This window comes from Lithobates pipiens, unplaced genomic scaffold (genome assembly GCF_037356315.1).
Source record: "Lithobates pipiens isolate NorthernLeopardFrog02 unplaced genomic scaffold, aLitPip1_a1.2 Scaffold_23, whole genome shotgun sequence".
NCBI lineage: Eukaryota > Metazoa > Chordata > Amphibia > Anura > Ranidae > Lithobates > Lithobates pipiens.
In genome coordinates this window covers 248,481,287-248,492,585 of record NW_027507785.1, presented here as the reverse complement: position 1 = coordinate 248,492,585, position 11,299 = coordinate 248,481,287, and positions in this window count along the sequence as shown.

Here is an 11,299-nt window from a genome sequence, read left to right as displayed (position 1 = left end):
GCCCATAAAGTATATCTAAAGCCAAAAATGGTTAAAACTTTTTCTTCTGTTCTCTTATTACCTTCCCTCCTTGTCCTGTTGACACAACAGACTTTAGGCAGGAAACTTCCTCCTAGACAGTTGTCACTGGAACAAGAATGCCCATTGGAAGAGTTCTCCTCCTGTCTTGGTTTGGTAAAATCTTTAAAATTTGGGATTTTTCATTACTTTTTTTTTATCCCAGTGCCACTGTATTTACAAAAAAAGGGGTTTGCAAGTAGTTTAAACTGGACTTAGAGTAGGAAATGGTAATGTTGAAGACCTTTTGCAGCTTATTCAATCCATTGAAGAGGATACTTGGATAAACATAACCTCTTCAACATTACAGAACAAGTCCAGTTGAATTTGACCAGTTATAACCTAACCTGGATAAATGAGAACCTTCACATAAAATAACATAAAAGGGGTTGTTTTTCTTTATTTTTTGAAACTTTCAGTGTTTACATGTGGTACTGGATTTTTCATCTCCTATGGAGATTCTGATGGAGGATAAATAGGTTATGCATATCTGTACCCTGCCCTTTTTTGGATTTTGTAAGTGGAGTTTTTAAATGTCTGTCTGTGTCCTGACTTATTATTTATTTATTTTTAGATGTCGAAGGGTGAGAACCTCTGTCAGATTTGTTACTACTATCCTTTATCTTTTCTGGATAAATTCATCCTCCCTTTTGATTCTAGTGACCATTGTCAAAGTAATGGGAAATTCAACATTTTTTATTTGTTATAGGAACTGAAGTATGTGAAAATCTTCTAATTGTGAAACTTGTTGACAACTGTGGCAGAGCGTTGCCCTGCCAGGGTCTAGAAGGAGGGTGTGACCCAGAATTCTCAACCAGATGAGTTGAGGGGCTCCAGGGAATTTGTAACATGAGAGAAAACTGGCCTTTCAGTTTCTTCAGTGTTTTGCAAAGTCCAATTTGGGACCTGGATCTTGGGGATTTGTGAGAGATCCAGGTGGGATGAAATCCCTAGTCCTGGATCCTGATTTTGAGAACAGCCAGCATACTGATTGATCAGGTGGGTGCTGGGCTTTTAGTAGTAACCTGACCATGGTTCTGGGCTCTATCCCGAGAGATAGGAAGTCTGAGTACCAGGAGTCACGAGGGCTCCACGTGGGAGCCAATGCAGCAAGAGACTGCTAGCTATATGCACCAAGGTGGTTGGTGAAACAGTCTGTAGGAGACAGACAAGGTCCTTGCGTGTAAGGCCAGAGCAGCAGTGCTGCAAGGAGAGCCAACTAGGCTGAATTTAATTTTGTTAATGGAAAAGGGTATGCTGAAAACCCTGTGAGGGAAACATGTTTGTTTGCTGAATTAGCTTTTAATAAAAATTGGCAAACAAAGCCCTTAAAAAGAAGAACCAGCGAGTGGCGGTGTCCTTTAAAGCTCTACATTTGATGCTAGTCCTTTACACAACTCTAAGAAATGTATAGCCTCTAGCTCTGTAAATATCTCCTCCTACTTCCTGCCGTGTCTCTGAGCCAGGACTTGAAGGGAAATCTGCCTCAATAGGTCATAGACATCAAGGAAAAAGCTGACTGTTCCAACCATTTCCTACGGTTTTCAAGACTAAATAAAAATATTCTTGCTTTAAAGGATAAGTTCACCTTTTTAAAATAAATGCACATCTTTTTGCATGTAGCGCCGGGCTCCCAATGAGCACATGCTATTTGTTTTGTAAATTTAAATGTTCCTAAAACCAGTTGGGTTTTGGGGTTAATTGTTCTAAATTATGGTCTTGGTGCCAGTTTGGCTGGATTGCACTTGTTCTGCTTGACCATAGGTTTCGGTGTCACCTCTGGCAAGCATAAGAATGCTGTCCGGTTGGACGCATTGGGTGCCAATCTCTCTCGGAACCAAGCAGTGAGTATGTCATCTTTAACAACCAAAAGGTCCCTGCCCCCACCTATAACTGGCCTTCACAGCAAGGAGCACATGGAAGGGCAGACACATGAAAAACAAAGACAGAACATACCATAGCTCAACTTACCAACCAGTCTGCTAACTGACCATATTAACCTGTCCAACAGTCTGCGCTAAAAACAGGGGTTTAGTTAGCGCATATTTGCAAACGCATGCATAAGCTGCAAGGCCTCTTCACGGCACCCTGTGTATGCTTGCAGTCCTAACACTAATGAATTTATGTTTATAAGCGTCTCCACAATGGAAGCACATGCATTAATGGATAGATGAGGGGCAGGTGGACGATGGAGGAAGCCCAATCCCCCATAAGGGACCAGGAGCACACTGCACACTCAGCAAGAGCACAGTGCCAGCAAAGGTGTACAGTGTGTTCCCGGACCATATTATACACCAGTAACAACCAAAAGGTCCCTGCCCAAAAGGCCAGTTATAGGTGGGGGCAGGGACCTTTTGGTTGTTACTGGTGTATAATATGGTCCGGGAACACACTGTACACCTTTGCTGCCACTGTGCTCTTGCTGGGTGTGCAGTATGCTCCTGGTCCTTTTAAGGGGGATTGGGCTTCCTCCATGGTCCACCTGCCCCTCATCTATCCATTAATGCATGTGCTTTCATTGTGGAGACACTTCTAAACATAAATTCATTAATGTTAGGACTGCAAGCATACACAGGGTAGCGTGAAGAGGCCTTGCAGCTTAAGAATGCATTTGCAAATGTGTGCTATCTAAACCCCTGTTTTTAACGCAGACTGTTGGACAGGTTAATTTGGTCAGTTAGCAGACTGGTTGGTAAGTTGAGCTATGGTATGTTCTGTCTTTGTTTTTTAGTGTGTCATCTTGCTGGGTATTCTGGGAGGGGGTACTTAAGGTGCTGAGATCATGTGTAGCAGGGTTCTGGTCCAGAGGATTGTTCCGTCTTCTTAGTCCTCCTGACCAGCCCTCAGGGGCCCTCATGGCCTGGGGTGCGGATCCATCCGTTTCCGAGTCTCGGGGCTGGCTAGCTCAAGGCGCAGTAACTGGAAGGAGGATTCCAAGGTGGTCCGGTGCAACACAACCAGGGGAAAACTCTTCAGAAGAGGGCCATGCAGGAGGCTGGAAGCTAAGTTGACAGACACCAGGTGAATCCACACTCGTATGGTATGGCCGGACCGGCTGCAAGATACTGGTACCACACAAGGGTTCTCTAACTTCAAATATTCTTCAGTTATAACCAAGTCTGTAGCAGAGACTTTTCATTTACAAGTTCTACAACTAAGTCTGTGGCAGAGACTTTTCTCTATCTGAACCTTCTATTGGTTGCTAAATCTACTGAGAGGAGATTTATTCGATGTCTGTAATATCCAGTTGAGAATGGCTATTCTCTGGATGCTACGGCGAGAGATTTATGCAGTTCCAAGAGTACCTGAACTTCCTACCCATACCCACTATCCTTTATTGAGAGACCGTGTTTTGTCTGCCATTTTGCAAATAAAAAAAATCCCTAAAGTGGATCCAGTGTCAGTCTCTACAGTTTTTTGGACTATCTACCTCGGGAAACCCCTAGACTCATATGAGGTCAAGAAGGTAACAGTAAGCCCAAATTTAACCAGCCGCTCCTTCGGAGATTAGTGCTACATGCAGGTAAAAAAAATTGAATTTATTTTTTTTTGTACTCGGAGCATGTAAATGTTACTGTTCTATTAAACCTAACCAACAAAGCATGCCTCTTCAAATGCACATTTTTTTTTTTTTTTAAATACCAAGTTTAAGTAAATACACAAAAAGCTTGGTGAACATTTTTGAGGTTATATGTGTTATACAAACTAGTGTAAAGGCCCGTACACACTATACGACAATAGGAAGTAAAATTTCATTCAACTAATATTCGGCCAATTTGTGGATCGTTCATACCTTGCTTTCGACGGTCAATTCTGGTTTTTCGTCCGACAAAAGCTGGATGTGTAGACTAACATTTTTGTCATACATGAACTCGGCATTCAATTTTCGTTTTAATTAGTATGGTTTTTGTCCGAAAAAAATCATAAGAGCAAGACTATGCATGCTCAGAGACAAAAAAATACATACAAAACTATTCAACACATGAAGTCACTTCTGAAGTTGTATTCTGTTCGTATGGTTAGTAACCACTTTCGACATGACTAGCATGCAACAAAAAAACAGACAAACGGTCGTTCGAAAATCTGATTGTGTGTGTAAGGCTTAAGTCTTAAAATGCCACTTACTACTTATATAGTTGATCACATTTTTACTAATGACCTCTCATTTCCAGGGTCTTCATGAAAACACTTCTTTAAAAAATATTACAAAATGTATGACAGAAATAGCACTGTCACTTTCCGTGTTTCACTTTTTTACTCTGACCCTATTTCAGAAAGTACAGCATTTAATAGGTACTAACCAAATATGTTATCAAGCTGCTGTTAGGAACATTTTACTAATGAGCTTCATTAGTTAAAATAACTGCAAGAATTGTTCTCCTTTGTACAATCCAATGTTCACACAAACTTTTATAAGTAGATTTGTGGAACACTTGGTTCAAGAAACGGCAGTGATACCACAAGCAGGATCTGTTTTCCTGATTTTTATACTGTAAGGGGGTGCTAGCAGTGTTTCTGCCCCTTCCTCCCACTGTGGTGTATAACTGAAGTCTGGTTCTTTGATTGCAGGGGCTCTTCTAATTTAAAAGAAGGATGCTGGGTGCAGTTTTGTTGAGGTAGTCACAGGAACATACCTCCCAACATTTTGAGATGGGAATGAGGGACATCTACTAGCAAATATATGTAGGCATAGGACATGCCCCTTGCTACACCCCCTTAAAGGAGAATTAACAAAAAAAAAAGTTCATTAAATCCACAAGGGTTACTTTTTACCACTATTATTCCTTTTGTATTGGTTTTTAGAATTTACAAATGCAGCAATTTAGATGAAAGGTTTAGCACTGGGAAACACTTTTTGAAAGATAAAAAAGTGCATTTCATATACAACTATATAGATCAGACCAAAATGAGGGACAAATGATGGGGAATGAGGGACAGAGGGACATTGCTCCAAATCAGGGACAGTCCCTTGAAATCGGGGACAGTTAGGAGCTATGCAGGAAGAAGACCTGTTCTCCGGAACGGTTAGACAACTAGCTCTTGCCATGTAACTGAGAAGTGGGTCATCTTCCCTGAAGGAAGGAATACATATCAGAGAATGGGTTTCCTCCTCTGCACCCAGTGGCACATACAGTGGGCTGAGCCTGTTGGGGAACTAGTGCTTCATATTCCCCATCAGGTCTGTGTTCTCCTTGTGACTGACAACAGGCAGCGGACAGATTTTATAGTCAAGTACAGACTGTCTATTGGCTATGGAATCTGGCCACTGCCAGCTTTTAAGGACTTATGTCTCTAAATCCCCATTGGGTTCTGCCTACCCAGCTACAAAACTTTGTCTGCTGCACTGTACGTATGACAGTCGCAGTAGTGGGTAGGGACATCCCTGCTTTGGCTTTTCCTATTGTCTGTAACATCTGCTAAAAATCATTAGAAGTACTTAATGCTTGTTACACAATATATACCTATATACCCCACACTACAGAGGCTTTTCAGCATCCACTCCTTCCCCTGCCCATAACTGATCCTTCACCACCAAAATGTGTTCAACAACTTTTTAGGCAATTTTCTCTGCCCATCAATATACAATGCACAGTTTGTGTTCTACAGCTGCTCAATTGGAAATAAAGTTAAACTTCAGCAAAAACTATTTTTGTTTGTTATGAACAGAGGGGAAATGTTAGAACCTTAGTTTTTAATGCTATGTCCATAGAATGATTGTAAGGCTTAGTTTTAAAAAACAAACAAACAAATATGTCATACTTACCACCACTGTACAGTTCGTTTTACACAGAGTGGCCCTGATCCTCAACTTCTGGGGTTCCCCCGCGGTGCTGGTAGCTCCTCCCTGCATTGTATAACCCCCCTAGGAGAAGTGCTCTCCCAGGGGGGTTACATTGCGGGTGCGATCCTGAGTCCAGCATTTGAGTCCATAGATGCAGAATGCCGGACTCGGCCCTGGCGCCTGCGTCATTGGATTTGATTGACAGCAGTGAGAGGCAATGGTTGCGTTGCTATCAATTTATCCAATCAAGAGCTGAGACAATGGGCAGAGGTGAGGAGAGCATCTCCGGCGTAGGAATTACTGGACTCAGGTGAGTAAAACAGGTGGGCTGGGGAGCAGGTCAGTGACAGAAGTTTTTTCACCGTAATGCATAGGATGCATTACAGTGAAAAAACATGAGGGTTTACAACCCCTTTAAGTTGTTTCTTCTGAATTTCTACTCTAACAATTAGTGCCATTGGACGTGATGGAAATCTCCCCAATACTGACCCATATTGTACAACAATACAATAAAAAACATCTTCTAACTCTTCTCCATTCCCTGTAAAACAAACAAAAAAATAACTTTTGGCCATTAGTAAAAGAAACTTCTGGAAAAAAAATTAAAGGATAGTGAAGTAGTTTATTTCTTGAAAGTTGTAGTATAGTAACTTATAGTTCATAGGAGGAGGGGGGGGGGGAAGTCTTCTGATAAGACAGCCACACCACAGCAGAGCAAGTTTGCTCGCTAACACCTTTAACTGCAGCTCTCCAGAGAGATCTCACAAAATCTTGAACCACACTTCCTACTCAGAGTGCCTAACCATCTGTGCTTTCTTTCCATCAGGATCTCAGCAGTCCAAGGGCTTTTCACTCTCTGCCTATGCCTTTCCAAACAGACAGCATGTTGGCTATCTTTTAATCTCTCTAGGCCTTCCTTTGGTAAAACCTCAAATTCCCAAAGCCCAGATGCTTCTATTGTGGTGCTGACAAGCTTTGCACTCTCAACCCCCTTTTCCCCTCACTGAATCATTTCAATTTTCTTCTTTAATGGTGCAGTTGAAATAAGCCAAGTCAACACAAAATGGGTTTCTTTCAAAACGTCCTTTTTTTTCCCTGTAACTGTTCTCTTTAATAGAACAAGCATCATATTCTTTCAGATTAACTGTTCAGACATTTCTCTTGCATTACAAACTATAGCAAGATCACTTTTAAAGTAAAGGCTTTCATACTTTTATCACAACTTGAAATAACATGTTACTCTTGCTTAATTCTCTTCACAGCACAGGTAGCAACAGATGCACTTGCTCAAATTGATGTACACGTTGGCAGGGCCATCTTGTAACATGGAACAAAAGGGACAGCTGCCCTGGGCCTGGTCATTGTTGTGGGGCCCAAAGAAGCTGCTCCTTGAGCCCAGTGCTGCCCGCAATTTTTTCGGAGTAGCGGGTGCAATTGATTCCCCCCCCTCGAGCACAGCAATATTACAAATAGATAGCTTGAAGGACTATAGGCCGATTGCACTCACCCCGGTAATAATGAAGTGCTTTGCGTGGCTTTAAGTCATTAGGAACACGCTGGCAATTACGTAAGAATGTTGTTCATTGACTATAGTTTGGCTTTCCACACCGTTGTCCCAGATTTATTTGTGGAGAAGATGTTGAAGCTGAATTTGCCCCCATCCCTTTGCTCTAGGATAAAGTACTTCCTGCTAGACCACCCACAGATGGTCAAACTTGGTAAGCATATTTCTTCCCAGCATGTGGTTAGCATAGGTGTACCTCAAGGTTGTGTATTGAGCCCCCTTGTTTAGTCTCTATACACTTGCGATTGTACTCCTTGCCTTTCTACAAATGGTATCAAATTTGCACATGATAGCACCATAGTAGGTTGCCTCACAAGAGTGGATGAAAAGCATTATAGGGAAGAGGTGGCTAATCTAGTAGAGCAGGGATATGCACTTAGGGGACCTCCAGCTGTTACAGAACTACAAATCCAATACGGCTTAGCAAGACTCTGACAGCCATAAGCATGACACCCAAAGGCAGAGGCATGATGGGACTTGTAGTTTTGCAACAGCTGGAGGTCCGCTATCTGCATATCCCTGTAGTAGAGTGTGAGGTAAACAATTTGTCCCTAAACACTGGGAAGACCAAGGAATTAATAGACTTTAGGAAGAGTAAGACTGACATGGTTCCACTCTACACAGGGTTGCCAACCTCCCATGATATTTTTTACTGACAAAACATAGAAAATTTACTAACGGAGCACATTTTTTTTTTTTTACTGTCAACCTGAAAATGACAGAACTTATATTAAAACAATCAATATTTAAACAGTAAAAAACACAATATGGAAACACTGACAATACACATAAGGCCACTTTCACACATGCGGACATTGTGTCCGTATTTCATCCATCCGCCCTGTTATCTGCCGGCTCAGCGGGGACAACGGAGTGATCCCCGCTGAGCAAGCGGTTCATCACGGGGCGGATCATTACTGATCCATCCCGTGTGAAAGGGGCCTAACAAGTAATTTGCCTGGTTTACACTTACAAAAGTCAAAACAGCATAACAAAATTATCAGCCCTGATATTTATGGACCGTTGTAAAAGTCACTGATTTTTGCAAACTGTCAGTAAATTTACTGACGGTTGGCAACCCTGACTCTACATCAGAGAAGAATTGGTAGAGCGGGTTCACGTTTTTAGGTATTAATATTTCAAATGTATCCTGGTCATTGAGCTTGATAGCTGTTACCAAGAAGTGTCAGCAATGTTTATATTTCCTAAGACTTCTCAGAAAAAAAGGCCTAGGGAAACACATCTTGGAGTCCTGCATTGAGAATGTGCTCACATACTGCATTTTAGCCTGGTATCCCAGCTGCACACTAGCAATAAAAGCTTCCCTTCAGAAAATAATAAATGCTACATAGAAGGTTGTGGGATGCAGATTAGCTTCTCTAAATGAAATTTACAAGTCCCATTGTGTCAATAGGGCAGGCAAAATAATGAGTGACCCATGGAAACTATCTTTTTGACATCCTGCCATCTGGCATGAGGTTCAGAAATATAAAGGTGAGGACAAATGGATTCAAGGAAAGTTTGGAGACTTGGGTTGCTGCTGTAGCAGGTGTTTTTTTTAGTTTTTTTTTTTTAGATGGGGGTATATTTGTCTATATGTGTGTATGTTAAGCTTGTTATATGTTTACATATGTGTGGAGCTTTTATAGAATTTCATTGTAATTTGTGTTGCAATGACAATAAAGTATTTATCTTAATACCCTGTGATAAAATTATGAGGAACTAGAAGCCAATTCACATTTAGTTTAAATCTGCCTGTCCATTTTTCTGATGGATCCAGATTGAATCACAATGTAAATCTATGGATGGGCGGATGTAAACAGATCATCATCTTCCTACATCTGTATACATTTAGGATGCTTTTTGTAAATTGAACAAGACTGCATCCTTTTCCGTTTAGATCTGAACGAATGCTGCCCCTTTACATTGGTTCCCTTTTATGTCAATTTTTAGGCAAGAAACATTTTTTTGTTTATACTTTTGTCACCTATGATTGGTTTCTGAAACAACTAAGAAAAAATGGATACAAAAACGACTGTACACTGATGTAAACTGAACTGAAGATGGATGTGCAAACTGATGCAAGTATTCCTCAGTTTTTTCTTAGCTAAATATGTAACTAAACTAATAAACCTGTGTTAAAGCGGAGGTCCACCCTAAAGTGGACCTTCCGCTCATCGGAACCCTCCCCCCCTCCGGTGCCACAATCGGCACCTTTCAGGGGGGAGGGGGGTGCAGTTACCTGGATAATCCAGGTAACTGCACCCACTTCCGGGATAGCTCTCTGCGGAAAGGGGCGTAACTTACGCCCCTTTCCGCAAGTGCCCGCCCCTTCCCGCAAGTGCCCCGCTGCCTGCTGGGAAACACACAGATCCCAGAGACAGCGGGGACCGTCCTCATTGCGCAGCGCGGCTCGCGCATGCGCAGTAGGGAACCGGGAAATGAAGCCGAAAGGCTCCATTTCCTGATTCCCATACCTAAGATGGCGGCGGCAGCACTCGAGTGTCGATCTAGAGATCGGCTTCGGGTGCCGACATCACGGGCGCGCTGGACAGGTAAGTGTCACTATTTTAAAAGTCAGCAGCTGCAGTATTTGTAGCTGCTGGCTTTTAAAAAAAAAAAAAAACACTGAGTCCCGGTGGACTCCCGCTTTAAAGGACTCTTATGCCCCGTACACATGAGCGAATTTTCCATCAGAAAAAACTTGGATGGTTTTTCTGACAGAATTCCGCTCAAGCTTGGCTTGCATACACACGGTCACACAAAAGTTCTCTGCACTTTTGACCGTCAAGAATGCAGTGACGTACAACACTACAACGAGCCGAGAAAATTAAGTTCAATGCTTCCGAGCATGTGTCCAATTGTTTCTGACAATGCGTAGGAATTTTGCGCGATCTGAATTTCCGATCAGAACTTTTTCCGACCGAAAACTTGAGAACCTGCTCTCAATCTTTTGCTTCATGGAATTCTGCCAGCAAAAGTCCGATGGCGCATACACACGGTTAGACTTTTGCTGGCAGAATTTCTGATCGTCTGATAGGGCTTTAAAGGCTGATCTTAGCATCAAACAGTCTGTTCTTGGGTTGAATTTTATGGGCTAGCCAGTCCTGGGCAAATTAGTAGTTGTTTGGAATATTTGCCAGTTGTAGATTATTTCCCTTGCAGTAGAATGGCTGATCCAAATAATTTGTCAATCTTTTTAAATCTCTTGCCAGATTCCTAGGCACAACTTTCTTTCTGAGTGCCCCAAAGGGCTCTATTGTTCTTGAAATGATGACATCACAAATGTCAACAAGGTGAACACCACATCCTAGATATCTGATGTTTAAGTCAAGTTCCACCTGAATACTCCCTTTAAAACATTCTAATCACTGGCATCTAATCTAGAACACTGGATTCCAATTTCATGAATTTGAAGTGGCAACCATTACCCACTGAGTCATCGGATTACTAGTCATCAGAGACAGATCTATTTTCATGAAGCAAAGCACTGCTCTTCTATCAAGAGACCACATACACACAAAGTGTGGAAAATAGCATTGTAGGTCAGTATTGAGAAAAAGATCAGATGCAGGGAGGCTTCATGTATACAGTGCTTACGACTAGTCCTTTGCCTTAGGCTTAAAGAGGAAGTAAACTCTCCCACTCTGATGCTTCTTTTCATTTAGTCCATTATAATAAGTAATTATCAAACTATAGCCACTGTAGTCCAGCTCAAATTGCATATTACTTACTGTTTAAAGAAACTTTAAAAAACTTGTTTCCAGGGGTTAGGCAGCGGAGTGGAGTGTATTTCCGCCCTTACATGGAGCACTTCCTGTACTGTTAACCAAGCCTCCTTCTCAATCCAATGTTTCTATGGCAACCCTGCTTCCCTGTTCATAGGTGACTTGTTT